General features: G+C 48.1%; 1 pseudogene; it reads right to left on the bottom strand.

The window, feature by feature from the left end:
* Positions 1–490: 490 nt before the first annotated feature.
* Positions 491–25,375, bottom strand: LOC149346316 (cell-death-related nuclease 7-like; annotated as a pseudogene).
* Positions 25,376–27,080: the final 1,705 nt, after the last annotated feature.

The raw sequence follows: 27,080 nt of genomic DNA on the forward strand, positions 1-27,080 counted from the left end.
ACGCAAAGCAATGCATCTTGATGTTTACCCACCAAAGGCTGAGTGAGACCTTTAACAGTAAGCCGCTCAGAAGTTAGTGGTCCTTTGGAGATCAAATGTCTTATTCTCCAGGCCCAACAACGGCATTATATCTTTCAATGCCTAAGACCTCATCAGTGCACCACCTATTATATTTAAGTGTTAAAGAAAAACTTTATTAAAAAAGGTTATTGCTACTCCAGAACGCACAGCAATGCGCTCTAGGGGCCATGGTATTAGATATCCGCGTTTCTGCTGAAATCAGTGCTGCTGGAGAAAGTAAATTTTGTGGTTTTCAGATTGAAGAAATGCGATAGCAGATCTTTTAATAACTCCAAAACTACTGACATTTCCACCGTTACGTGCAGCCTAAGTCGAGCGCTCATACGGATAGAAAGCTTTGGGGTTCGTTCATAAATGTCAACTAGACAGAGGCCTCTTCATTCCTGCCGCCTTTATTTCTCACTGTTGACTATTCAGCCTTTTCATTATCGCACGTGCTTCTTTGGGCGATGCTTTTGCTGAAGAGGTCTGCCAAAGATATTTCGATGATGCAAGTCATTTGCCCGCCTCGTTTCATTTGAGAAAGATGAGAGAGAGAAAAGAATAGTGTGTGTAACGTCAGTACCTGTATGTAAATAAATGTTAACAATTCTTGCAAAATGTTGCGAATTCCGAAAATCTCTGATATTGCTATAAATTATTTCGGGTAGGTGGGCTTATGTGACTCCAGGAACGAGCGTTTACACTCGTTATTTTATTACAGTATAATAAAATGCAAACATTGGTTTAATGTAATGCGAATAGATTATGTCGGGCGACGGACTCGTCAAGCCGCCCATTCACGCCTTTTTTTCCGTCGACCTCCATCTGTGTACTGCACATGGTGGAAATAGTCTTCTTCTTCGTACGGTTTGCAAAAAAGAAAAAAAAGAATCTGTGCAAACATCCAGCAGAGGTTTGGTTCCCGTAAAACCTAATTTTTTATGCTTAAACCGCTCTGCGAGAAATTGAAGATATTAGATTTTGTGTAAAATTAGGAACCAGAATTTAATCTTTGCTCAAACCTTCCCGAAAAGCTTGACAGAAACAAGGACAAAAATCTGCTTTTGCACCTTAAAAAACACATGCGTTACAAATAGCAAGCACCATATTTATCTCAGTAGTAATATACGGCAACCTTGATTTAACCGTATTCATCTCTGACGTTGCATGGAAAGCATTATGTGCGCATCGCTGTGGATAACTCCAGAGTAATTGCTAGGAATATGCATTGCTCCTCGGGAATGATTATTTTCTTTGAAGCACTGCTGGCCAAGATGAAATGGCAGGAGACGGAAGCTTTCCGGCTTGCTTTTTAACCTACAAGCTGTTTCTTGCTATGTAATTCAATGTGCATTAGTTACTCATAATATTTTAAACGCTCAACGCATTGCCTGCCATTTCTGAAGACGCTCTGAGTTAACTATGGCTAATGAAGACGCCTCTATGGAGACTGTCTGCTAGTCCTTAAGGGAGTGGTTGCTTAAGACTAGCATCCCACATCGGATAAGCTGGCTATGAAGCCAACCGTACCATAGCACCTGTACGGCCTGAGTCGCTCCGCACGAGCCTAACGGCAATTTTGCCGCAAAGGCGCCAAACTTCGATGTAGGTTGCTTCCGTACGGTGGTTTTAAGACGGACCCTTCTCCCTGGTCTACAGCCACGGCACAGGCGCACAGATCGGCCTGAATCCTCCGCCTCAACTGCTACGGTGAAAATAACTCAATACACAAACTTCGGTGCTTACTTCCACAAAGAGGCGTTTACTTTGCACCGAATTTTTAAGTAAACAATTCAGAAAATCTCATTGCATGGACTCTCAGCGAATACGGTTCTGACATGTGTAGCAAGAAGCCCTAAATATTTGCTTGCGCTCTCTATTCACTCTGCTCAAATTACATCGATCCTGTATCTGATCTTTATGCATCAGTTTTCAATCGAGACATGCTCAACCAGTCTCTCACTTCTATACAGCAGGACATGTTATGAAGCGAGCCCGCTTCTTTGAAAATGCCTAATCTGGTATGAACCCCATAGAGCATGGTCTCGCTTACAGGGCTCAACGTCTGTAAGCATCGTATGTGCTATGAGTTACGCCGGAGCGGAAGACCCCGAAAATTTGCGATTATACAGCGCGCTTGTATAGCAGAGCAAAACAGGCGCCTTTTGTTTTTCTTCTCTATCGCAACATGGCCGCTACCGGACTATGAAAAAGGCTCCCGGGGGCAACCTACTTTGTAAATGACTGGCAAAGAACAAAGCTTCGAAACAAAAAACAGATCGGAACAAGGCCACTCCCACATTCCTACAGCAGTTTACCAACTTTGCGGGCACAGAAAGAACACCTACCCCCGACAAAAACCGCAATCCAAAGCTGCATAAAGCCCTAAAGCAGGTTTCTAGAGAAGATCCATTCACGTTCGACCATAACAACTGGACACCTCTGAACAACTACATTGCATGTACTCACCGAGAAATTTTGGAGTTCCTTGCAAGAATGTGCGGTTACTCTACAAAATTTCCGGATGACTACAGCATACGCTAATCGAGTAGGCCATGCGGCACACACTGAGCGCTGCAACAGGGTAAAATCGGTCTTGCCGCTTTCAAGAACGCAACACTCACAATAGCTGCCGCAGTGGCTCAGTTGTTATGGCGCTCAGCTGCTCACCTGAAAGACGAGGGTTCGATTCGGCCGCGGCGGTAGAATTTCGATGCAGACGAAATTCTAGAGGCCCGTGTACTCTGATATGCCACTGCACGTTAAAAAACCCCTGTTGGTCGGAACTTCCGGAGCCCTTCAATACGGCGTCTCGCATACCCTGAGTCACTTTGGGCCGTTGAAGTCCATAAACCAACCATACCAACCAATCAACACCCACACTAGTAGCCTTGAACACGGCTTTTGGCTGCTCGTAGTACAGCACATGAAGCACTTGTTCAATCAGAAGTGATAACGCACCGATCAATAATTTTTACGTGTACTGAAAAGTTATCCTGATTTTTACCTTTGTTTTAGGCGAGATTAGGAAAAGCTGAACAGATACTAAATTCTGAGGCGAAACGGAGTGGTAGTAAATTTGTATTGCGGTGTCGAATGCTTGCATCTCTAACGCCACTGGAATCACGTGTGAAGCATAATCAGCGTAAAACAATTGTCGGCTTCCACGCCATTGAATTGGGAAGCTTTACGAAAACAGGCAACGCTGTATAAGGTAAGCTGCTATATCCTTTCCGAAGAAATCTTCCGTCAGGACGTACTCGCCATGCAATTGAGCGGCGAGAACCAGAAAACTCCTTTGTTCCGTGTCACCGTACCACTTGCTGTGGTCTTCACGACTGGAAGACACGGCATATCCTTTAGTAGTTTTCGCGCCGATGACGGTGACATCAGTAACTCTGTAGCTGCTTGAGCAGTGCTTGTCTTGTGCCCCACCAGCTCCATTTTCCCCCACTGGACCGTGATGCTGTCGCACATCTGACGACCGTGTTCCTGCGTGTAAATACCTGCGCAAAGGTATTTCAAAAATATTTTTTGTTTCTACACAGTGCAATAAATCATACGGGTTGAACATCGTCCTTGAGCATTAGCCGTGTGTACCAGCAAAATGTAATCAATGCTTTTTGCACGAATGGAGAATCATACCGGAGTCAGGCCTAATTCCAACAGTGAGATGTCGGTTAGCGCAGTCCGCAAAATTTTTATCTCTTTTTCAACTAAATAACAATGAGTAACAAGCTATCGTTACCACTTCGATTAATGGACGAAATGCCAATGGTAATAATACGTGAATTTTAACATCAAACGACAGCAGTGTTTTGCTCTATGTGCGCTCTATATAGTGTTTTTTGCAGGCTTTGAAGCAATGCGGGTAAAGTGCAAGTGATAGCGGAGCTACTGTAGGCCCTGTAACAAATCTTAACATTTCTTTCCATGAGCGCCATCGGCGACGGGTTTTAGACTCAGTGTTCATGAGCACTCGTTAACATGAGCTTTGGGATAAACGCCTTTTCATTAGATCTTCAGGTACCTATTTGTTGCTAAATCTTGGGCCTGCCGTCCGAGCGTATTCATTCTTCTAATTTGATCGTATCAGTCTGTAGTCCCAGGTAAATTTTCTTTCGCTTGGCGTCCATTATGTTTGCATCAGAAGTGAACTTTAATCTGCTCTCCACAACCGGTAATACGGTTCTCAAGAATGGAAACTTTGATCAAAGTCTATAATACACCACAGAGACACGGTGGATAGAAGTCATGGACCTAAGCATTTAAAGCAAGAATTTCTGTTGATGCACGGTATTTTGGCAGGAATGAAACATATCAAAATGATTCCTGGCTAAAGCGTTTAAGCATTCACTGGTGGAGTTTAACGTGCTCCTAAATTGCAAATTAACTTGTGACGCTTATCTTATCTCCCAGCATGAATGGGAACCGAAGTCGCTAAATTGCTGGTCCATTGGGTAACCAAGCGTACTGACATTGTTTTGACTGATATTGACTTTACTTGTAGGATAGATACCCTAAATTTTGAGATTCCTCAGGAATGAGCAGGTAGTAAATTCCCTTTACATCGCATGACAAAATACGTCTACTGCATAGTTTCCTTTTGTATAGTATGAAATTTGAGATATCGTATGGTATGTGTTGGCTCCCTACATCATCTGCGGTTTCTCGCACATTCATCGACACATGGGCCATGAGGAACACCATAGTGGAGGGCTGCTGGTTGATCTGCGCCTGGATACTATTTTCTGCATATTTCGCCTGTAAAATCTTTTGTAAACGTAAGCGGACATGAATCGCATGCGTGTTCTTGTACGTTTACTCTTCGCATTGTACTTTTATTACGCACGGTTCCATAGCAATGTGTGGCGCTACCATGCATTTTTGCTTGCTTTCTGTCAAAATATGACCGGGAACATGCGTCCCCCCCCCCTCCTCAGCTTGTAATGCCCTACCCATTGCCGTTAAGGGACATAAAATGATCATGATAACAACCCATTTGCGGCCTGTTGCTTGACATATCAGGATGCAATCGATGTAAAAGGAAGTTGTGGCCTCTGGGATTGAGAACACGTAATGTTTTGGCCTGGCATTAAAGGATGTTCGTTTGCCTTTATCGCTTCGCTTCTTGCTTGACGATGCGATATATTTGAAAGTTCAATTAAAGTTCACTCGCCAGTTTAGCGCTTATGTAGACTTCTCTTTCTTTTGTCGCACTTTCCGGGCAGCGAGTTCGTCTTCGTTACAACACTAAATCTAGTGAGATCTTTTGTGCTCCCGGAAATTTGACAGAATTAAAATAATAGGCCGCACTGTATGAAGCGCACTCAGGCAGCCAGCAGAAGAACAATGCTTTCATGTAGGCACTAACAATACAAAAAACGCTTTCGTTCGGTCAGTCGGTGGTCTAGTAATCAATTACCCGTTCCCATCATCAACTTGAATACGACCACTACTTCAATGTAAGCATAGGCCCAAACTATAGATCTGATATCCGGCCGTATTTGTATCGGCAGCAGGTAGCTTATCATTAGAGATGCTTTTATAGTCACCGAACGTGACTGCTCATGCGGAACTCATAGGATTCAATCATTCCGATGTCATATAGCTGCATTTTTTGCAGCATTCTGTGAACTGTGTATGGTCGACTAATTTCCCCCTTCAACCAGCATTGTCGCAAGGAACTGACTGTTATTACCTGTCGCCTCCGCTGGTTTCAGTGGCCGTCAGCTTGTTTCGTATACCAATAATGCTGCTAATTCCTTGTGCCTACAATTTTTGTGTTCCTCCATTTAAGAGCAAAGTACAGCATTTTTTGAAAAGCGATAAGCTTCGAAAGCTGTAATGTTCCCAGCGGTTAGAAATGCATGAAAATAAAAATAAAAATTGTGTTTCCAGGAAAAGTAAGGTCCAGTAACGGTTTCACACATCTTGGAAAGGCTGTGGGGTTTAATTAGGGGAGATAAACATACGTTCTCCCCGCTTAGAGGGACAGTGAGGAGAGCTCTATTAATATTTTTTTTTTCCAGCAAAATCCGATAGTTCGGCATTTTATGGCTTTGTTTCCACTTGGTCGGCAGCGAAAGATGCATTTATTTCTAAGAAATTTGGATTCGAAGTTGAAAAAGTTTTTCCCGCCGCTCTGACTCAAACTTGGGATTCTCTTGCGACGACAGAGGACTAAGTGGCGTAAACCATGACGTGCACATGATGTAACGCAGACTCCGTGATTTCTGGCGGCCAGCAGTGCGGCCTGGAAGCAGCCGAAAAGAAAGCTTCCGCCGGCCGCACGTTGAAGCCATCTATCGGCTATTGCGGCCGTCGCTACCGTCGCTTCGTTTACATTTGCACCGGCGCTTTGCCAGCGTTACGATAGATCCCGTTCTCGAAGTCATCAACGAAGACACCTTTGGAATACCGTGTACCTTGTTACCGTTAGAGGAATACCGGGAGCCCGCCTACCGCCGGTGAGCAGGCGCTGATTGTTCCCGATGCTGCATGCGCGCGCGTAGCTGCAGGGTACGTGGCGCCATCTGGCGACGTAAAGGAGATTTGCGCATGCATTGGCTGCGCCTCACTGGTCCGTGGCTTCTCGTGTTCCAATGTTTCTAGAACCATTCGCTCTAGCAACACTGTTTTGTCCTATGACGTCATCACGCTTGTACTTGCGAGTTTGGCTTACGGCGGTGATACCTGTATATTGGTTCTTGCTCTTTTCTGCGTTACAAAAGCTTTGTTGTCAGTATACTGTTATGTTTGGTTATTGTCGGAGAGACTGACGACACGGACCAGCCCAGTTGTGAACAGAAAAGGAACTGAGGTTTATTCAGGATTTGAGCTTGGTTTGCTGTACGTAGGTGGCGCTGGCTGTGGAGCCTTGTTAGGATGAGGTGGCCACGTAGAGATGGCGCCACAGGATGCGAAACCGAGTTGTTGTTGTGGGTATACATAACACGCCCTTTTTTAACGAAAATTGAGAAGGTTGCACACGGAATATCCTGGTTATCAGAAGTCACTGATTGTGCTTGGATAACGTACAGGAGGCTTGATCCTTCTTCCTGCTCGAGTAGTATGAGGTGGGCGAGAAGGTACTTGAAGTGGTTGGGGAGGAAGGACCGGATATTCTGGGTTCTGTTGAGCAGTGCTTGAATCGATTACCTCGTAGTCTTCTGGCGAAGTTTGGGTAGTAGGACGTTCCGCCGTTCGAGGTCGCAGGTGGATTCAATTTCTTACAAGGATGCCTCTGGTGTCTGTTTTCACAGTGTACCTTCTAGGCTCTAGGCCCACGTTTACCACGGTGGCTTTTTCCCAGTTGCGGCTATTTCGGAGCCTTACGGGTTGGCCAGGAACAAGCGGAGGAAGGTATCTTGTGTGCAGGTCAGCATGCTTGTGTTGTTGTTTCTGCCTTTCCTGCAGAAGATTCTGGTGAGCCTTAGTTGGGAAGCTTGGTTTCAAGGCACTTGGTAGTGTTGGTAGGAATGTGCGAAGTTTTCTACCCATCAGGAGCTCAGCCGGTGATTTTGCTCCTGGTATTGGTGTGGAGCGGTAGTTGAGGAGCACTACTGCTAGGTCTTTGCCTTCCTCGGCTGCTTTAGTCATCATTGCCTTGATGGTCTGTATTGTTCTTTCCGCTTGGCCATTGCTACGAGGGTACAAGGGAGAAGACGGCTGGTGTGTCACGTCCCAATCACGGAAGAACTTTCGGAGCTCGTCGCTGTCGAAGGGCGGTCCCTGATCAGATACGATTGTCGTTGGAATGCCAAACTTGGCAAATGTTTCCTTCAGTATCTGTATCAGCGAACTTGCTGTGGTTGTCCTCATCCGCCGGACCTCCGCATACTTGGAAAAATAATCGACAACCAGGAGGTATGTATTTCCCTGCAGATGGAAGAAGTTAATGGCGAGTTGTTGCCAAGGTTGATCTGGAAGGGCTCGGTCCAATAGAGGCTGGTGTGGATTGCCAATTTGATGTGATTGATATATGTAGCAGCTCTTGACCAAAGTCTCGATGTCTTGGTTTAGAGTTGGCCAATACACACTCTGGCTTGTCAAACCCTTGCACGCAACGATTCCGCGGTGTGCTTGGTGGAGCGTGCGCAGCACATTTGCCTGGCATGCGGCTGGTATAACCAAGCGTTGGCCGTAGCACACGAAGCCTTCCGTTGTGTAGAGCTCGCTTCTCACATGGTAGAATGGTTTGACTTTGTTGTCTACCTGTGCGAGTTTTTGAGGCCACCCTTCTTTGATGTATTTGGTTATTGTTTGAAGAGTCGAATCTCGTGATGTCTCCTCAGCGATCTCGCGAAGTCTGCCAGGAGTTGCTTGAACCAAACTTGAAACGTCAAGTCCGGGGTCGTGATCTGCTGTTTCCATTCTTGTTGACCCATCGGGAGCTCTTGACAAGGCATCTGCAACTGCTAGTTGTTTTCCCGGAACATAAGCCAGAGTCACGGTGTACCGCTGGAGGCGCAGTAGTAGCCTTTGAAGTCGGGGTCACATTTTGTTCAGGTCCTTATTCTGCAGGCCAATCAGAGGTTTGTGATCCGACTGTATGGTCACTTCTCGTGCGAACGTGTAGTAATGAAATCTTTCACATGCAAACACGACGGCTAGCAGTTCTTTCTCGATTTGCGCATACTGCTGCTGGGTGGCTGTGAGAGCTGCTGAAGCGTAGGCCACGGGTCTGCCTTCTTGCAGTAGGACTGATCCCATTCCGTAGGAGCTGGCGTCCGTAGAAATTGTCACGGGCTTCGATGGATCAAAATAGCGAAGCACGGGTGCCGCAATCAACCTTGACTTCACGAGCTTGACGATGTCGGTATGTTGTTGCGTCCAGTGCCAGCGAACATCAGTCTTCAGTAGTTCACGAAGAGGGCTTGTGAGTTCCGACAAGTTGGCAATAAATTTCGTCAAGTAGGTAACCATTCCAAGAAATCTCTGTAGTTCTTGCTTGTTTGTTGGCAGTGGCATAGATTCGACGGCTGTCACTTTTGCTGGATCTGGAGCAATCCCATGGGATGATAGTTGGTGTCAAAGGCATGTAATGGACGTCAAAGCCAGCTGGAGCTTTTCCTTGTTATGTTTTAGGTTGTTGGCTCTGGCGATGGTCAGCACCTGTCTCAGGTCGGCCGCATGTTCTTCAAGGTTTCTTGATGCCACAAGAATGTCGTCAAAATAGGGCTTGACAGTTAGTTGCTGCTCAAACACCCTGTCTATGGCTTGTTGGAAAAGTTCAGGAGCTGTTGCAAGGCCGAATGGAACACGAAGGAAACGATAGCCTCCCCAGGGCGTCGTGAAGGTGCACAAGCGCGAGCTTGGCTCGTCTAGGACCAGCTGGTAGAATGCACTTTTAGCATCGAGAACAGAAAAAATCTTTGCACCGTTCAGCGTTGCGAACAACTCTTCAGGGACTGGAACCTGATAGTGCTGTCTTTTCACAGCTGCGTTCAGGTTGCGAGGGTCCAAACACAGCCTTACGTTGCCATCTTTTTTGTGAATGATGACAACTGGGTGAACCCACTCGGATGGCTCTGTCACCTTCATTATGATGCCGTTTTCTTACATGCGCTGCAGCTCAGCCTTCACTTTGTGCTCTATTGCGCAGGGTACTCGGCGTGGAGCTGACACCGTAGGAATCACTCCTTGTTTCAGTTGTATGGAGTACACCCCAGGCAATTTCCCAATGTCTTCAAATACATCAGAAAAGTCGTCGAGCACGTTCCTTATGGTCTCGGTTGCTGTGCATGCAGCTACAGTTGTTCGCTGCGGCTGTACTCTTTTGATGAGCTGCAATGCCTTGCATGCGTCGGCGCCTAAGATTGGCTTTAGCGGCTGGTTGACGACGAGGAAATTCAAGATGAAGGAGTTTTCGCCCGCTGAGCATTGCAGTTAGCATTCAGCATATATAGGAAGTTCCTGCCCGCTCTACGTCGTCACTCGTGCATGCGTCGGCTTTATGTCTGGTTGCATACGCCAGTTTCTGATTTGATGCATGGGCATGATGTTCACGACGGAGCCGGTGTCTAACTTGAACCCGATGCTGTGACCATTCACGCAGACTGCTTCGAACCATTCTGAGGCACTGTTTACGTTGAGGAGGTCGAGGCTCTCCAGGAAGAATTCTTGTTGTTGATCCTGCTGCTGAGGACCTTCAAGGAGCCCGATTCGCTGACTTGAGGAGTTGCTTCCTCGTTGGCGTTGTTTACACATGCTCGAAAAATGCCCGAATTTGCCGCAGGTGTAACAGTTGTGACCGTAAGCGGGGCAGGCTCGCGGCTTGTGCGCTGTACCACAGCGCAAGCATTCGCGTTGCTGCTTCTGCTTCGGGATCGAATGCGGGGTCCTCAAAGCTGGTTGTTTTGACGAGTTCCATCTTTTCTGATTGTTTATGGCTTGCACTTCACGCTTGGGCTCTTGCAGGTCTTTTACGTGCTTCTTAGAAATCTCTGCTGCTTTGCATGTTGTAATTATCTTGTCAAGCATGAGGCCCCGTTCACGGAAAAGTCGCTCCCTCAATGCTGTGTCTCTAATTCCGACAACGATGCGGTCCCCTATGAGCCTCTCTGCCTTTTCTCCAAAGTCGCATTTTTCTGCTTGCCTGCGGACGTCAGTTACAAAGTCGTCGAACGGCTGGTTTTCTTTTTGTTGCATGCTGTTGAAGACAGCCGACGCCTGTATTACGTTTTTGTATGGCTTGTACACAGCGTCGAACTGCTCGAGGAGGTACGTAACTTGATCCGGCGTCTGCGCGCCGTCGGCGCTCTGATGTTGAGGGGGGAATGTCTGGGCGACGCGGCGGCCGCGGGGCCCGAGAACATGGAGGAGTAGGGCCTTGAGAGTAGCTGGAGGCTTGCTGGCGTACTCACATGCGAGTTCGTAGATGTTGTAGGCGTCTTTCCAGTCCTCCCATGCTTGGTGCTGGTTGTCGCCGGGCTCGAAGTGAGGAGGTGGTTGCAGAAACACACTGGCCATGTTTACGGGGTTCTAGGTTATTCTGACACCATGTTATGTTTGGTTATTGTCGGAGAGACTGACGACACGGACCAGCCCAGTTGTGAACAGAAAAGGAACTGAGGTTTATTCAGGATTTGAGCTTGGTTTGCTGTACGTAGGTGGCGCTGGCTGTGGAGCCTTGTTAGGACGAGGTGGCCACGTAGAGATAGCGCCACAGGATGCGAAGCCGGGTTGTTATTGTGGGTATACATAACAAGTATGAGTGGCGTTTTTGTAATCAGGTGCTGGTATTCTGTCGATACAAGTCATCTTCAATTTCTGCTCAGTGTCCCTTTAACCCCGGCTGACCCAGTTCAAAACCGCGCGGACCCCACCCCGTGGTCGCGTACGCTGCAGAGCGCCCACCGACCACGGCGGGCCTTGCTCTGCGGGAACAAAGCAACGACACACTGGCTGGCACAAACAAGACATATATTGCTACAACAACAATAACGCCAGCTACCAACAAAATACGCTAAGGAATCGAGGACGTCCGACTCACCAGCATGGTTACGAGCGAATGTTCGCCCATGCTAGGGCAAGGGAAAACTCCGAGGCCGGACAGGGCAGGCTACCGGGAGCATGTTCCGACCAGAAGGTGGGCGCCGGCGGAGAGCGGAGCCGCGCGCTACATGTCCGCGTGCTTTCCCGATGCCGAGCAGAAGAGCCCCGTCTGTGCTCCGCGCGCGAGCAGCAAACGCGCTATCCGTGGCGCTGGTGTCGCTGCGACGCGAGCGCCCTCCCCTGTTAGTTAAAGTAACACAACTAAGGAGAGTGCGTTGGGAGGTTGCTAACCACAAGGAACGAGTTGAGGGGGAAAGCGAACCACAGGGGACGAGGGCATCCCCACATCCCCCCAACATTAAATAGACCTACACGCCCGCAAGTACGTGCTATGGAGGAGTCTCCTGGTCTTCATGCACTTGAGGCAGGTCTTGCAGCGGAGGTCACGCCGACGGCGTGCACGCAGTCTTCCGCGGTATTCCGAAGGCGGCGTGAAGGTCTCCGCTTGGACGTCTCACATGGCCTGCGGACTACGTGTCCGCAGGCCCGCGAAGAGAAAGCCTGTTGACCACTGCAGGCCAGGATTCTGCAGTAGTCGCCAGGGCAGCAGCAGCCTGATGTGTCTCCTGTCTGGTCTCGTCACGGCTGCCCCGGATGGATGCGGCGAACAGGGTACAAACCGCTCCGTCGCAGCAGGCGGCAGCGAGGCGATGTGCACCTGTAGCGAGCCGGAGTGATTCCACTGGATCTGCAAGCTTTCCGAAACACACTCCGTATGCCTTTCACGTAGGTCACAGGAGGGGAAACGGCGTCCACAAGGGCCTCGTGGCTCAATGCCAACTCGCTAGCAAAACGTGTCGGGCGGCTGTGCAACGCAAAGTTCGAGTGAACAAAGCCCTGTCTTGAGTTCAACGAGACTGCTCCGTTCATGCGAGGTTACAAAACGGGTGGGCATGAAAGTGCACCCCTCTCCACACCACGGTCCGGTGGTCGTGTCTCTTGCGACAAGGTGCAGGCAGCTATGAAAAACCTTAGGCCTCACTGTCATTGTGACGCGGACCCTGAACAAAAGAAAGACCCCAAAAGGGTTTCGTGCGCGCAGCCGTGAGGAGACAGCTTTGTGGGGTGGTCTTACCCCGCTCACTGCACGAAGGAGCTTCTGAGCGGCCGGCGGCCACCGTATCGGACGGTGTCGGAGCGCCCGGTGCCGAGCGGCAATACCAGCGAGCTCGTAGCGGCACCCATGGCCCCAGGCCGCCCGGCTCCCGGAGCTCCGACTCCCAGAGTCGAAAAAGAAACAGCGAGGAAATACATACAGAAAACTCGGACCATCCACGCGGCTTCTGTACTAAGTCGCTTTGGGCTCGGCAACTCCGCGCGCGCTAGGCCTCGCGCTCCCTCGATGCGGACCACGCGGTTCTTGTGAAGAAACTCCAGGAAGAAAAACTTGACGAAAAACATGCTGAGCATGTCGAAAAGTTCAAACATGCAGCAGCGCAATACACCTCGCACTCAAGAAAGCATTCAGCAGATCCTAGCGATCAAAATCCGCGCTAGGCTTAGCACTTGTCAAGTCCAGACAAAGAGCGTTCCTCGAACAGAAGAGACAGTCGTCTAATGTTCCAAGAGCAGGCCCCATGTTGGACGCCAGATGTGGAGGTTTTTTTGGGAGAGATAAACGTACGTTCTCCCCGCTTAACCGCGGCTGACCCAGTTCAAAACCGCGCGGACCCCACCCTGTGGTCCCGGACGCCACCGAGCGCACACTGACGACGGCGGGCCTTGCTCTGCGGGAACAAGGGAACGACACACTGCTTGACACAAACAAGACATTTATTGCTACAACAACAATAACGCCAGCTAGCAACAAATTACACTGAGGAATCGAGGTCGTCCGACTCACCAGCATGGTTACGAGCGAATGTTCTCCCATGATAGGGCAAGGGAAAACTCCGAGCCCGGGCGGGACAGGCTGCCGGGAGCATGTTGCGACCAGAACGCGCCCTCCGGCGAAGAGCGGAGCCGCGCGCTGCACGTCCGCATGCTTTCCAGATGCCGAGCAGAAGAGCCCCGTCTCTGCACCGCGCGCGAGCAGCAAACGCGCCATCCGTGGCACAGGTGTCGCTGCGACGCGAGTTCCCTCCTCTGTTAGTTAAAGTAACACAACTAAGGAGAGTGCGTTCGGGGGAGCTAACCACATGGAACGAGATGAGAAGGAAAAAGCGAACTACAGGGAACGAGGGCACCCCCACAAGGCATGGCAAATTTATTGGCGCACATATTTAAAGCAGCGACGTTAGCGCATTGAGGCTTTGTAAAGGGCAGCACCCGTGATCACTTCATTGACGGGAATGGTAACGTTTCTCTTGTTAAATCTGACTCCCTGTATACCCTTGGAGAGCGACACCAAGACCAGGAGCGCGGGCTCTAAAATTACCTACACGTCACTGTGGTATTAGTTGCCGGCCAGGACAGGCTGGGGAGAACTCTAGCAAGCCATATACTCTCCCGTACAGTTTGAAATGCCTAAACCACAGTCCATATGGGCAATGAGCCGCAACCTACGGCCCCCAAAAATCTAAAACTCACAAAGTGCGCGCAAACACTAAAAAAACACCAAAGCGGAAAAGAACAGCATACCTCAGCCTGGAAATTCCTAAGCACAAGGGACGTGGGGTGGCAAGCAATGTCCGTGCTGCATGATCAACACGCTGATGAGGCAGAGCTAAAAACACTACGTCAATAGTCTGATCGGATTTCGAACTTGCACACACTGCTATGTACATCCCAACAACATCCGCACATTTCGGAGATCCCACGCATCGAAGCCCACGTACATATTAAAATCCATACCAAGACTCTCATACTGCTGGACGTGCTGAGCTGGCTTTTTCGACCACCGGGACCGAATTGTGCCTATCGTCTTTCAAAAATAGGTGAAAATGGTGTCTCTTTTATATATTTTCAGTGTCTCTACAAGCCCATATTGCGTTAAAAATGTCCACTTTACACAACACACAGTAGCCGTGACTCATAAAACGCCGCAATAGTTTTGACAGCGCGGCTCTCCTTGGTGCACGTGGCTTGTAACCGAGCTGAATTGTTATTTAGAGGAAAATTTTGCATTGTGTGCAAGTTCATAGCGGCTTAATGGTAGCTTTGCCTACCTTTTTTTACTTATTGTTTAATGAAGCTGAGGGCACTTCTGCTGCGAGTTATCAGGAACAGCTGTACTGTTTAAGGGCAATATCGCTAGCATATATTACCGGATCAGCGATCCCAACAAAAAATTCATTGCGATATTTACAAGCTTACGAAAAAGGGATAAATGCAGTCGCATTACTTTTGATGTTTAGGCTTACATAGGGCACCGGCAAGCTATATCAAGAAACGAAAGATCAGAGTAAGCACAAAAGCTTGAAAGCGTCTAACCATAGAGACAAAATCGAAGTGACAGACCTATCAAAGTTGTTCATACTGCTGTAGCACCCCAAGGACAGGGACAGAGACAGAGTGACAACAACACAAGTGCTCACTAACAACTGAAAAAAATTATTAAAAGCACTCTGTCTCTATCCCTGTCCTTGTGGTGCCACAGCAGTATGAATTCGTACCAACTCGCCCAATTCTCAACCCTTTTGAACTTTATCAAGGTTAATCAATAAAGGCAAAGTGGCCAACATAAGGAGTTTATTAAGGAGCGCATAGCGCAGGCTATAAAGAACGGAGGCTGTCTGAAAGCGCTGCACCTCTGCTCTCTGATGACAACCTTCTGCTGACAACTTTCTATCGACAATGATGAGGCAATAAAGGCGTTCGCCTTAAAACCGACGGAGTGGAGAACGTAATCGCATACGCTAGCTGTTCGCTGTCCAAGGCCGAGGCTAATTGTTATAAAACTGAGAAAGAATGCCTTGCCGTCATCTGCGCTACGTCGAAATTCCGCCCCTACCTGTACGGATGACTGTTTAAATTGATTAGCGATCACCACCCACTATGCTGGCTGGCCAGTGAAGGACCCCTCCGGCCGCCTCGCTCTATCGAGCCTGCGCCTCCATGAGTTTGACGTCATCGTCGTTTAGAAGTCCGGATGGAAGCAATCTGACGCCGACTGCCTGTCACGAGCCCCTGTTGATGCACCGCCGCCGGACGACGATGAGGACGCCTTCCTGGGACCCATCAGCTCCAGCTCTTTTGCACAACAACAACGCTCGGACCCCGACGTAAAATGCCTCATCAAATACTTGGAAGGCAAGGTTCATTCACCCCCCGCCTCGTTCATGCGAGGATTGTCTCCGTTCTGTCGACAGAATGATGTCCTCGTGAGGAAGAACTTCGCTGCGAATAAAACAGCCTACCTCCTTGTTTTACCTGCAAGTCTGCGCGGAAAAATTCTTTATGTTTCACACAACGAGTCGACAGCTAAATTTCTGGACCTTGCTCGCACCCTCCGCTGCATTCACAAGTATTACTAGTCCGACTGCCCCGCCGTGGTGGCTCAGCGGTTACGGCGCTCGGCTTCTGGCCCGAAAGACGCCGGTTCGATCCCGGCCACAGCGGCCGAATTTCGGTGAAGACAAAATTCTAGAGGCCCGTGTACTGAGCGATGTCCGTGAACGTTAAAGAACCCCAGGTGGTCGAAATTTCCGGAGCCCTTCACTACGGCGTCCCTCATAGCCTTAGTCGCTTTGAGACGTTAAACCCAAATAAACCAAACTAGTTCGACTGTCTGCCGATGTCGGATATTATGTGCAACCCTGCCGAGATTGTGAGCGACCAAAGACCTCTCCCACTCGACCAGGAGAATTTCTGAACCCCACTGAGCCCCCCTCAAGGCCCTTTCAACAGATTGGCATGGACTTGCTTGGCCCTTTCCCGAAGTCAATATCTAGAAATAAGTGGATCATCATAACGACCAACTACTTGACAGTAGTACAGCGAGTCCGCCCTACCGAACGGAACGGCAACATAAATCGTCAAATTTTTTATGGAGTGCATTCTTCTGGGACACGGCGCCCCCCAATGTGCTTGTCCCCGACAGAGGAACAGCATTCATGGCGGAACTGACGCAAGCCATCCTGCGTTACATCCAAACCAGTCACAGGAGGACAAGTGCTTGCCCCTCGCAGACGAAGTGACGTAGCGAGCGTCCGAAGAAAACCATCGTCGATATGCACGACGTACGTGTCGATGCCGAACACAAAACCTGGGACGTCATCCTGCCTTATATCGTCTCCGCCTGCAACATCGCAATGACCAACCAGAAGACGCCATATAGATTCGTCCATGACAGGGGGGCCATGACCGCGCTTGACGCCATGCTGCCCAAAGTTACCAAAAAAGATGGTGTCGATGTCGCCTCCTACATTCAATGCGCAGAAGAAGCCCTAAGAATTGGCAGATTACCCGACCGACGCCAGACACTACAATCTAATGGTGTCTTCGACTGGTCGTTTCAGATCGCTCTAGAGCGCTCTGAGATGCAGCCGCACGTTCGGCTGGTCGAAATCAAGCGCTCTGACTACATTCGGCTGGTTCTTTCAGAGCACCCGCCTCCAGCTCAGAGCGCTCTGAGGCGCTCCGAGAAAAAAGTCGGAGCGGCCCCGAGATGTGTTCACGTGACAGAGCCACTTCCGCCGTTTCGCGGAGACGGATGCGAAGCCAGGGTAGCCAGGACACACCACGACCGGTCTGGCGAGGCCTAAGGCGTCAGTTTTTACGCATCCGTTCAAGCAAGTTTAGGCGCTTAGGTATTAGACGCATTTAAAACGTCCCTGCTGTGTGGCTCTGCGAGGCGAAATGTCGAAAAAAACACGAATCATTACGTTGGGTACGCCATTACGGAAGTTACGTCCTTTTTCTGCTTCCTGCGCTTTCGCTCTGAAAGCTTGCTGACCATTCGGCTTGACCGGTCTCGCTATGCGCTCGGAGCTGGAGCGGCTCTCACTTTGCCAAATCCGAACCGGATCGTGGGAGCGACCAGTCGAAGACACCATAAGAATGCGCAAGACGGAATAGAAGCCCAAGAGACCGAGTACGGGTTTGGACGCCCATTCGCCGCCGCGGATTGAGTGAAAAGCTTTTCCTACGCAATTTCAGCCCGTAGTAGGTTCTTCGTTGGCTAAGTGAACTGGACTATGAAGTCGTCGCTGACCAAACGACTGCTTCGCAGCGACGCGTCGTACGGCCAGAAGCTGTCCATGTCGTCCGTCTAAAGCCATATTATGCGCGCTGAAGGATGTTGTGTTTCCACACTCTGTGTATATTGTTCCATATATCGCTTTCAGTTGGTTGTAGCCGCCTTATGTTTGAAAGCATCGCGTCGATGCTTCTTTGAGAGGGGAGTAATGCCGCGAATATTTGTAGATTGTCTGTTCAGTGTTCAAAGATGCTGGCAGTCCGCTTTATCGCTTTGTTTGTGATGCAAGACGCGCCTAGATTTATCTCGGTCGATCCCTTCCAGGTGGAGCCGATTCTACGTTTTTACAGAACGTTCTAGTAATTTTTCACCGTTCTCGCTCTCAGCTTTAAAAGGAGCACGGCCCAGAGCAGCGGGCAGTCTGTTTGACGACCGCCGAGCACGCTTGTTGCTATGACGCCGACGAGTGATCCAGTCCTTTGTGGGCGCAAGTAAGCCCAAATAAAGAGATTTGTTTAGAAGCCACTTTACCTTCATCCTTGCTGAAAGGACTGCAATCACCGCTACGTGACAATATATAGACATGTTATCAGTAATGTTCAATAGTCTAGCAAGCGCACAGCAGTTCGCAAGTTGGTTTCAGAGTATGGGACTCCCTGCTGAAAGCCATCAGACACACAAAGTGCTCAGTCCCAGATTCACTCATAGCTAAGCGGCGTATACTGTAAAGATTGCAAAAAAGGCCTAAGTAGTTACAGGTAATAAAAAATCTGTTTCCCGCCCAATGTAAGTAAGGATGAGCCGTCCTCTTTGAGTTCGTGTCTATATTTTTCATCCAGTTGCTGATCTTCTAAGCAGCAGAACCGCCTTTTCCTTGATATTTCCAGAGGGCTGCTGGGGCACTTCTGCTGCCCCCGAGGATCCGGACTGGACGTGTATAGGAAAGAATCACCGCTGACGTCTGTGACATCTACAAGAGACTTTCTTGTTTGAGCATCTATGCAGAGACCTTTTATAGTAAGCCAGTCAGAAGTTAGTGGTCGTTTGGAGATCAAATGTCCTATGTTGCAGGCCTAACAGCAGCATTATATATTTTAATGCCTAAGCCCTCATCAGCGCACGACCTTTTATTTGTAAGTGTTAAAAAAAATACCCTATACAAAAGGTTACTGCAGCTCCAGAACGGGAAGCAATGCGCTCTAGGTGCGCACTGGATTAGATATCCACGTTTCTGCTGAGCTCAGCGCTGCTGGAGAAAGTAAATTTTGGTTTGCTTAGATTGGAGAAATGCGATAGCCGATGTTTAAATAGTTCCAAAAGTGTGTTTTTGCACGTGATAAACCCTTTTTTTTTACCTACTAAGATTTCTACCGTTACGCGCAGCCCAAGTCGAGCGCTCACACGGATGGAAAGCTTTGGGATTCGTTCATGAATATCAATTAGACGCAGGCCTCTTTATTCCTGACGCCTATATTTCTCAGCGTTCACTAGTCCGTCTTTTCAATATTGCACGTGCTTCTTTGGGCGATCCTTTCCCTGAAGAGGTCTGCCAAAGTATGTCCATGGCGCAAGGGATTTCCCCGCCTCGTTTCATTTGAGAAAGCTGAGAGAGAGGAAATAACAGTATGTATAACGTCAGTACCTGTACGTAAAAAAATGTTTTCCATTCTTGCCTATTGTTATGAATTTGGAAAATCTCTGATACTGTTAGCTGAAGAAGGCCGCAAAATAAATAATTTCGAGTAGGTGGTCTTATGTGGCTCCACAAACGAGCGTTTACACTCGTTATTTTAGGAGACTACAAAAAAATGCAAACATTGGTTTAATGTAATCCGAATTGATTATGTATCAGGGTTTGCAAAAACGAAAAAGAATCTGTGCAAACATCCGGCAGAAATTTGTTTCCCGTAAAATGAAATTTTTTTATCCTTACACCGCTCTTCAAGAAACTGAAGATATTTGGAAGATATTAGGAGAAACTGAAGAATTGGGCGCCAACATTAAATCTTTCTTCAAACCTTGCCCAAAAGCTTAAAAGAAACAAGCAAAAAAAATTCCCCACCCTATGCACCTTAAAAAACACATGGATTACAAATACTAACAACCATATTTATCGGAGCAGCAATATGCACCAACCTTGATTTAACTTTATTCATCTCTGGTGCATGGAAAGCATTAAGTGGGCATCACTGTTAGTTGTTAGTAATTGTTAGGAAAACAAATTGCTCCTCGGCCATCGTTATTTTCTTTGAAGCATTCTTGCCCAAGATGAAACATCAGGAAACGGAAGGTTTCAAGCTTGATTTTTAACGTACAAGCTGTTTCTTGCCGTGTAATTGCCTGAGCATTGGCTACTTTTAATATTTTAAACGCTCAACGCACTGCCTGCCAGTTCTGAACAGGGTCTCAGTTAATTGTGGCTATTGAAGATGCCTTTATGGGGACCATCTGGTAGCCCTCAAAAGAGTGGTTGCTTAAGATTAGCAGTCCAAATCAAATAATCTGGATATGAAGGTAACCGTACTATAGCTCATCTGCTGCCTGAGTCGCTCCGCACTAGCCAAACGGCAATTTTGCCGTGAAGGCGCAAAAATTTGATATAGTTTGCTTCCGCACGGCGGTTTTGAGACGGGCACTCCTCTGCTCAACAGCCACGGCAGAGGCGCACAGATCGTCGTGCATACTTCGCCACTACCGCTACGGTGAAGATAACGCAATACACATATGCTTTCTTTATTCTTTATTCAGAGGTTACCCCGCAGCGCCCATAGGCGTTACAGCAGGGGGGTTACAGCATTGAAAAAAAATACATCCTAGTGAGTACAGCACACCTGCATTTCACTGAGTCGATTCCATTCGCCAATTGTTTTAACAAAAAAAGAGTTTGCGTAAGTGCCAGTCCTTTAGTGATACTCAAGAATTTGGAGCCTATGGTCTGTGCGCCTGGAAACATAGTGAGGCTCTTTCAGATAGGTTTCTCTATTAATACCGGTTTTATTATAAAATATTGTGTAAAAGAGTTTAAGTCGTAGTTTCCTTCGGCGAGAGGCAAGTAGTTCCCAGTTGAGCTCATTCTTCATGGGACTTACGCTATCCCGCCTTCGGAATCGTCCTAAGACAAACCTGCTTACTTCAACAAAGAAGGGTTTATTTTGCACAGAATGTTTAAGTAACCAATCCAGAAAATCGCATTACATGAACCCCTAGGAAAAACAGTCGGTCGGTCGGTCGGTCGGTCGGTCGGTCGGTCGGTCGGTCGGCAGGCTGGTAGGCTGGCAGGCTGGCAGGCTGGCAGGCTGGCAGGCTGGCAGGCTGGCAGGCTGGTAGGCTGGCAGGCTGGCTGGCTGGCAGGCTGGCTGGCTGGCTGGTTGGCTGGTTGGCTGGTTGGTTGGTTGGTTGGTTGGTTGGCTGGTCGGTCGGTCGGTCGGTCGGTCGGTCTGTCGGTCGGTCGGTCGGTCGGTCGGTCGGTCGGTCGGTCGGTCGGTCGGTCGGTCGGTCGGTCGGTCGGTCGGTCGGTCGGTCGGTCGGTCGGTCGGTCGGTCGGTCGGTCGGTCGGTCGGTCGGTCGGTCGGTCGGTCGGTCGGTCGGTCGGTCGGTCGGTCGGTCGGTCGGTCGGTCGGTCGGTCGGTCGGTCGGTCGGTCGGTCGGTCGGTCGGTCGGTCGGTCGGTCGGTCGGTCGGTCGGTCGGTCGGTCGGTCGGTCGGTCGGTCGGTCGGTCGGTCGGTCGGTCGGTCGGTCGGTCGGTCGGTCGGTCGGTCGGTCGGTCGGTCGGTCGGTCGGTCGGTCGGTCGGTCGGTCGGTCGGTCGGTCGGTCGGTCGGTCGGTAGGTCGGTCGGTTGGTTGGTTGGTTGGTTGCTTGGTTGGTTGGTTGGTTGGTTTATGGGGATTAACGTCCCAAAGGGACTCAGCCTATGAGAGACGCCGTAGTGAAGGGCTCCCTAAATTTCGACCACCTGGGGTTCTTTAACGTGCACTGACATCGCACAGCACGCGGGCCTCTAGAATTTTGCCTCCATCGAAATGCAATCGCCGTGGCCAGTATCGAACCCGCGTCTTTCGGGTCAGCAGCCGAGCACCATAACCACTGAGCCACCGGAGCGGCCTCCTAGGACAAATGGTTCTGACAAGTGCAGCAAGAAACCCTAAATGTTTGCTAGCGCTCTATTCACTCAGCTGCAAATGCATGGACTCTGTATGTGCTGTTTATGCATCTTTCAATCGAGACATGCTGAACAAATCTGTCACTTCTAGACAACAGGATATGTTATGAAGCGAGCCCGCTTCATTTAAAATGCCGAATCTGCTATGAACTCCGTAGAGTATGGTCTTGTACAGAGGGTTTAACATCTGAAAGCGACATATGTGCTATGAGGTACGCCGCAGAGGAACACTCAGAAAATTTGAGATTTTATAGCGCGCTTATATAGAGTAGCACACAGGCGCCTTTTGTCTTTCGCCTCCATCGATACATCGCCGCTAGGATGTGATGTGAGACAAAGGATGTGAGACAAATAGGAACTAAATCAGTAAATTAAATAAACTTTCACGAACGAAGTAAAAGGGAGGGAAGAAACATAAGCACCAAGTGGAGCTGAAATCATAGATAGGGACGGAGATTTTTTACTTATATGACGGAGCGATTCCCAGATTAAGGCGCTGCACCTCCCACAAGACTTCCAGATTTGCAGAAAACACGCCAAAGCTCAAGGTGTAGCGTATCCCTGACAGCAGCCACAATGTTAGTGGGCACAGCTGCAGGGAGTGCAAACTTATCTGAATGCCAAGCCAATTAAAGGCTAAGAAAATGCATTGAGCTACTAACCTAAACTCACTCCGCCTAAAACGAGTTGTCTTAAGCTGTTCCAAAAAAAGGCCCGGAGGCAACCTGCTTAGTGAATAACTGGCAGCGAACCAAGCTGGTAAAAAAAGAACAGATCGGAACAAGGAAGCACCCCCATTCTTCCAGCCCTCTAGGAACTTTGCGGGCACAGGAGGAATATCTACCTCCGACAAAAAGCGCAACACAAAGCTGCATAAAGCCATAAATTCAAATTTCTAGGGAGGATCCATCCACGTTTTGCCAGGACAATTGGACTTCTGGAGTCCTTCACTACGGCGTCTCTCATAGGCTGAGTCAATTTGGGACGTTAAACCACATAACCAAATATACCAACCAGCCAAAACTCACACTAGTAGCCTTGAACACGGCTTTTAGCTGCTCGTAGTACAGCACATGAAGTACTTGTTCAATCAGAATTGATAACGCACGAATATATAATTTTGAGGGGTACTGAAAAGTCCACCACGTATTTAGCTTTGTTTTCGGCGACCGTAGGATAAATCTGAACAGATCGCGAATTCTGATGCGAAAAGTGGTGGTGGTAAACTTGGATTGCGGTGTGGAATTTATGCATCTGTAACGCGCTACATCGAAGTGCGAAGCGTCACCAGCGTAAAAAAAAGTGTCGGCCTCGACGGCATTGAATTGGTAAACTTTAACAAAAGAGGCAACGCTGTATGAGGTAAGCTGCTATTTCCTTTCAGCGTAAATACTCCGTCAGGGCCTACTCGCCATGCGATTGAACGACGAGAAGCAGAAAACCTCTTTGTTCCGTGTCACGTACCACTTGCTGTGGTCTTCACAAGTTCAAAACACGGCATATCCTTTCGTAGTTTTGACGCCTATGACGGTGACAACAGTAACGCTGTAGCTGCTTGAGCAGTGCTTGTCTTGTGCCCCACCAGCTCCATAATGCCCCGACTGGACCGTGATGCTGTCGTTCATGTGACGTGTAAATATCTGCGTGTAAATACTTGCGCAAATGTATTTCAAACAGATTTTTTTTTTGTTTCTGCACAATGCAATCAATCATAACGGACGGTCATCATCCTTGAGCATTAGCCGCATGCACCAGCAAAATGTAATCAATGTGTTTGCACGATTGGAGAGTCGTACCCGAGTCAGGCCTAATTTCAACAGTCAGACGTCTGTTAGCGCAGTCCACAAATTTTTTATCTCTTTCTCAAATAAATAACAATGAGCAACACGCTGTCGTTACCACCTCGATTCAGGGAAGAAATGCCAATGTTAATAATACGTGAATTTTCACATCAAACGACACCAGTTTTTCCACGTTTGTGCGCCCTACACACACTGCTTTTTGCGTGCTTTTGAAGGATGCGCGTAAAGTGCAACTGAGAGCAAAGCTAGCGTACGCCCTGTGAAAACTTAATATTTCTTTCTATGAGCGCTGCCGGCGACGAACCAAGAGTCATCAAACTAGAATTCTAGGTTCATTTTTTCATCCTCTATTTTAAGCAACCACTGGTTCTTTTCTATCGTTTTTACATCCCGGGTTAAACGCATGTGACACGCTTTGTTAAAGGACAAAAGTATGAGCCATTAAAGGCCTTCAAATTAAAATACAATCAAAAGCACTTCCTCCTTCACACACACAAAAACAAATGCGCTCACAAACTTCACCAAGCGTGACTTGGCCAAGTTCGCCTCATACCGGACTCGCAACTCCATATTGTGTGCAAGGATTATTCAATGTCAATGGGTATCAAGAAGGGGCTTCTAGTTTGTGGAGTATTACTAAGCACTGCAGACCACTTACGTATCGTATTCATGGATTTCAGGTGCATCGATATGCAGAAGAAAAGCTCCGTGTTTTCTTTTCCACTCTTCGTGTATGCGTAGCCATTTTTAAAGTTCTCAACGACCCTGGGCACGCTGTGCTGTAACCACATGGTGCCCGCCATTTTTCCCTCGTTTCCAGCCATCAGGATCCCTGTTTCAGTAGCAAAAACATTGCACTTCACTGTTCATCGTACGCAGCAAATGTGCGCAAAAGCAATGACACCCGAGGGTTAATTACAATTGTTCGACAATTAATGAAAAGACCGGCTTCTGGTGAAAATCGGGAGAACGAAAACCCACCGTAGAAATGTTCTTTAATGTGATCCGCTTTCTACCAGTAACACCAAGTGTAAACGGAGGGCCTTTCATTCATAGGATGCACGCACTATTGCTAGATTTTCTTTTACCGTTACAGCCATTACATATTAGGTCAAATGAACCCCCTGCGTAGCCAGAACCTTCCCCCTTTCTGGGAGCTGCCTTGAACAACAAAAACAGGTTTCTGACTGTATAAAAAAACCCTTTGCGTGGTCGAATATCTCCGCTTCTTTCAGAGACGCGCAGTTTGACTGGGTCTAATGGAGGAAGAGACAGAAGAAAAAGGGCTAAAGTAATACTAATATTTATTGGAACTCCCACAGAACATTCACGTTCACTAGGACTAATAACAGAAACAAAAAGCATACATATTGAAAACACATTAAGAATCCACGTGTTTTGGAAACTGAGGCAACAGCTCACTTTTAGGTGACCAGCAGCTTCATTTCATAAGGCAGGAGACAGCAGGGGAACATTTTCGCAAGTATTGCGTGTTATTTGCTAAATCTCAAAGATTTTTCCATATCTGGGTAAACTTATGCCCCGATTTCAAGGCGTCCATAAGGGCTAGGGGAAAGCTGCACTTTTGCAGTCTGTCGCCTTAAAGTGAGACCGATCACTTCCTAAATGTGACAGGCACCCCCATAGAGGATAGTTTTCTCACAGGTCAGGACGGCGCAAGCGAACACTCTAGCACCGCAGAGGCAGTTCATGTGGACGGCCTCTTAGACGCCACGAATAATTACGCGCTACACCTAACACTTCGGTCAGGATTTTTTTTGTATTTGATTGAAGATGCTGATAAAGAAACGCATTATATTTTTCAAGGGACAATGTTTAACACATTAGCTAGAGATAGTGCCCCCTCTCATATGGTGTGTTTAGGACCCCGACACGTGACGTGCTCACAGTACACCAGATGACGAGCCAGTTTTGCTTTTTGTATACATACTAACACTAGCGTAGGCGTTGCCGCCAAGAACTGTGATTACAAGAAATTACCTCGACCATCGCTATATATGACATGTCCCAAAGAACAGACCCAAACAGCCGTAGCACCTTTGCACCGCGTGGTGCTGGGTGTGCACATCAAGAGGGTATCCTGTAGAATGCAAAAAACTGGATCGCTTCTTTAGACACTCCTCTCAAATGAAATCATGAAACCATGGTGAGGTTTAAACCTCGGAGGGCAGTAGGGATATTCGCTAGCTTTCACAATGCGATGTGGATTGTCTTCGAAATTATACTGCTGACAGAGGTGCAGGGCAGGTCACGAAGAAGCGCGGAGAAGAGAAGAGAGAAGCAGAGACGCGAAATTATGATCCTATTACTAACGGCTGGACAATGCTCCGAAGAGATGATTCAGTGCACGTATTTTCTACAAAATAATTGAAGCAAAGATGTATTGTGTCTCTAACTTTTGATGCCCTGAATGTGATTTTTAATTTTCGTGCAGTTCTCGACTTAATAAGGGAATAATTATTCACTGACATCCACCCAAGCGAAGCCGTATGGCTGTAGCTGTATGGCTTCGCTCGGGTGGATGTCAGTGAGTAATTACTCCCTTATTACAAATCTAATCCACCTTGGGGGATTCCCCTAAACATTTGACCAACACAGTTCCCACTTCGAGTTATTCATCAATTCGCTCTCGCCCTACCATAACCTTGCCGTCCTGGTCAGCTAAATCGGTAGAGCGACTGCTCCGATGAAGCACTGGTCCCGGGTTCGCACCCCGGACCAGGGCGAATTTTTCTTTAACTACGAAGTTTCTGAGAAAGCTGTAGAGCTTTCGTTTGTAGCCGTATGGCTTCGCTCGGGTGTATGTCAGTGAGTAATTACTCCCTTATTAGAAATCTACTCCACCTTGGGGGTTTCCCCTAAACATTCGACCAGTTCTCCACTTTATAAGAAGTGCAAAAGCTGGCCACGTGACTTTTTTCCAGCTGCTCACAAAAAGATACAGCGTTACTGGGGGAGAATGATGTATTACATCCATGTATAGTTCTTGATCAAAAATAATTAAATCTGAGAAAGGAATAAAACAAATTACGATCACATGAAAATATTAAAATATCTCAAGATTTGTTGTAAAATGAAATTATTGTTTACAGAAAACAATGCAGAAACAAGGAACGAGACCAAAACGCAGTTTTGCTATTTGTAGTAGCAGCTGAGAAAATATGTTGTAAATATGCCTCAAAACGTATTTGAAGTAGTGGCCTAACGTGTGCCCAACACGAATTAGGTACAATGCACAAACGCCTAAAGAAATCGACAGCAAAGTGCAAAAGACGTGCGAATGCAGCGGTTCTCACGATCTGCGCTTTTCGCGCTTCTTTTCATCGCGCTTTCACCTGGATGGCAAGAGAACGACGACACAGCAGCCCTTGGTACGATCATGGAGGACGGTAGTTA

Source organism: Amblyomma mixtum, chromosome 4 (genome assembly GCF_055824585.1).
Source record: "Amblyomma mixtum isolate Tamu chromosome 4, ASM5582458v1, whole genome shotgun sequence".
In the NCBI taxonomy this organism is placed as follows: domain Eukaryota; kingdom Metazoa; phylum Arthropoda; class Arachnida; order Ixodida; family Ixodidae; genus Amblyomma; species Amblyomma mixtum.